This window comes from Dendrobates tinctorius, unplaced genomic scaffold, assembly GCF_039654945.1.
Source record: "Dendrobates tinctorius isolate UK_male_01 unplaced genomic scaffold, ASM3965494v1 ptg000251l, whole genome shotgun sequence".
In the NCBI taxonomy this organism is placed as follows: Eukaryota; Metazoa; Chordata; class Amphibia; order Anura; family Dendrobatidae; genus Dendrobates; species Dendrobates tinctorius.
In genome coordinates this window covers 2,905,884-2,909,350 of record NW_027361918.1, presented here as the reverse complement: position 1 = coordinate 2,909,350, position 3,467 = coordinate 2,905,884, and positions in this window count along the sequence as shown.

The following is a 3,467-nucleotide window of genomic DNA, read 5'->3' as shown; positions in this document are numbered from 1 at the left end:
GTATGCAGATGACACTCAGATCTACCTCTCTGCCCCAGATGTCACCTCTCTGCTGTCCAGAATCCCGGAGTGTCTATCAGCCATAGCCTCCTTTTTCACCTCTCGCTTCCTAAAACTCAACGTAGACAAAACTGAACTCATTATCTTCCCTACCCGATCTATCTATTAGGGTAAATGGCATCACGCTCTCTCCCGCACCTGAAATCCGCTGCCTTGGAGTAACTCTTGACTCTGCCCTGTCCTTCAAACCACACGTCCAATCTCTTGCCACCTCATGTCGCCTCCAACTCAAAAATATTTCCAGAATCCCTTCCTTCCTCAGTCCTCAATCTACTAAAACTCTTGTACATGCCCTCATCATCTCTCGCCTTGACTACTGCAACACTCTCTGTGGACTCCCTGCTAACTCTCTTGCACCACTCCAGTCCTCAACTCTGCTGCCCGACAAATCCACCTCTCTCCTCGCTACTCCCCCCTCTGAAATCCCTCCATTGGCTCCCAATTCCCCAACGAATCCAGTTCAAACTACTAACACTGACCTACAAAGCCATCCATAACCTTTCCCCTCCCTATATCTCTGAACTAATCTCCCAATATCTTCCCTCACATAATTTTCGATCCTCCCAAGACCTCTTACTCTCCTCCACACTTATTTGTTCCTCACACAACCGCCTCCAAGATTTCTCCCAAATATCCCCTATGCTCTGGAATGCCATGCCTCAACACGTCCGATTATCCACCACCCTCGGATCCTTCAAACGGAACCTGAAAACCCATCTCTTCAGGAAAGCTTACAGCCTGCAATATCCATTCTGCCGCCTCACCACCTTCTGAGCTGCTGCACCCCCGACCTTCTGTCTCTTTCCCACTATTCCGTAGAATGTAAGTCCGCAAGGACAGGGTCCTCTTCCCTCTGTACCAGTCTGTCATTGTAAATTTGTTTACTGTTAACGATATCTATAACTTTGTATGTAGCCCCTTCTCATGTACAGCACCATGGAATTAATGGCGCTATATAAATAAATAATAATAATCTTATGCATCTCCTGAGGAAGAAGTCATGAGAACTTTGAAACGCGTTGAGAAAATAGTGAATAAAATACCATTTTTCTATACATATACTGGGATTGTTATTTCTACAGCAGCGTGGTTAATATCCACATCTCCTTCTATCGGCTACTTTTTTTTATGTTTTGGCACTTTTACACAAAATCTATCTTATAGAAAAAATTATTTTTGCATCGCTTTATTCTGTGAGCTATAACTTTTTTTTTTTTTGCTGATGGAGCTGTATGGCGGCTCGTTTTTTGCGAGACAAGATGGTGTTTTCAGCGGTACCATTTTTACTTACATTTATTTTTATCACATTTTATTGCATTTTTTGTTTGGCGTTATGATGATAAAGCATTGTTTTTTGCCTCATTTTTTATTTATTTATTTATTTTACGGCGTTCACTTAAGGTGTTAACTAGGGGGACAGTTTTATAGAGCGGAACGTTATGGACTTGCCAATACTAAATATGTGTACTTTTATTGTTTGTTTTTTTAATTTACGTAAATATATGTACTTATTGGAAAAATATTTGTTTGCTTTTTTCTTTGGGGATTTTTACAAAATTATTTTTGCTTTTTAATATATATATATATATATATATATATATATATACACACATACTGTATATATATGTATATAAAACTTTCTTTACATTGTCCCAGTGTGGGACATTACTGTATAACATCAGATCGCTGATATTTGCAATGCATCTGTACTGCTGCAGGTCATCGTATCAGCATCTGATAGGCAGGGAAGGAGACGTCCTGCACTGAGCAGGAAAAGACATGCCACCTTCCTTGAAGGATGCTGCGACCATCTTGGGGCCGGGGGTCTCCATGGAAACCATCAGGACAACGTGATCACATCGTACTCCAAAAAAATCCAGGCCGAAACCTGAGGAGTTTTCCGGGGCCTTCCCTGGTGCTACAACCCTTGAGGCATATATGAACACATTAGTTGAAAAACTTATTCGTTTTAGTCCAATTAGTTGAGTCCAAGTCTGAGATACACCAGTTGCAACTTAAATTGGCGGATCTGGAGGACCGCTCCCGCCGCAACAATATTAAAATCAGGGGTATATCGGAAGATATTTCACCCGTCAAGCTTTCTGACTATGTTAAGGGAGTTTTTAGGAGAATGATTCCCAATCTTTCGGATACGGATCTTATCATTGATCGTATCCATCGTCTTCCTAAGCCTCCTTCCATCCCTAAAGACCTACCCAGGGATGTAATTATGAAAATTCATTTCTACCACATAAAAGAGAAAATTCAGAATTTGGTCAGAATTAAGGGAGGCTTCCCGGAACCCTATCACCATCTAAAGTTGTTTTCTGATCTATCTAAAGCAACTATAGAAGGTCAGAAACACTTTCGATCACTGACCTCCGTGTTCCGGCAGCGAGGCCTTCCTTATAAGTGGGGCTTTCCGCTACGCCTCTTTTTTAATTACAAAGGGAAGAATGCAACTTTTCTTTCACATGAAGAGGGGTTCCAATTTCTGAAATCTCAGGGTGTCTTGTCCTCTGTTCCTACAGTTTCTTCTGCTGGTCCAGGACATGTCACCTGAGCCTATTGTGAGGTGTGTCTATGGGTTATCTGATATTATATGATTTAATATTGTGCTTAGCTTGTATATTTGTCTGTTTGATATAGGTGTTAATGAGGGTTTCCTTAGCCTTGCGCTGCACGGACTTTTCCCCCGGTGCAAGTAGGAGAACCATTTTCTGTGGTTTCCCTCTTAGGGTTCTAACACTGTACAATTTTAAGTTTGTACTTATTCTTTGGTTATTTAGTTTTGCAGTGTTTTCTTTTTTTGACACTTTCCAGCTGGTGATTGTTTTTTAACGCCAATTTTTCTCTTTTTTTTATGGTACTTACATTAGTTACTTACAATGTTAAGGGGCTTAATAGTCCAAAAAGGTGTTTTTCCTTTCAGAGAGAAATTAATAAATGTGCAGCAGATGTCGTGTGCCTCCAGGAGACTAAATTTAAAATTAATAATCATCCCACGTTTTCTCTAAAAAATTACCCTCATGTTTTTGAGGCCTCGGGTCCCTCTAAAAAGGCAGGTGTCATGACCCTAGTCAGGGACTCCTTGTCGTTCGAACTGCTGGAGGAATTGATGTGAACGGTCATTTTCATGTCCTTGTCTGTTCTATAGACTCCCAAATTTATACCATTGTCAATATCTACGCTCCTACTAAAGGTCAAATTAGGTTTTTGAACAAATTACTAAAAAAACTTGAACCACTAAAGAGAGGCATTCTTTTACTCTTAGGTGATTTTAATTTGGTCCCTGATAATTCACTTGATGCCTCTTCTTCCAGTAGACTTAATTTCCCTTCTTTAAATAATTGGCTTTTCACTAATGAATTTTATGACGTTTTTCGTTGTCTTAATTCCACCTCATA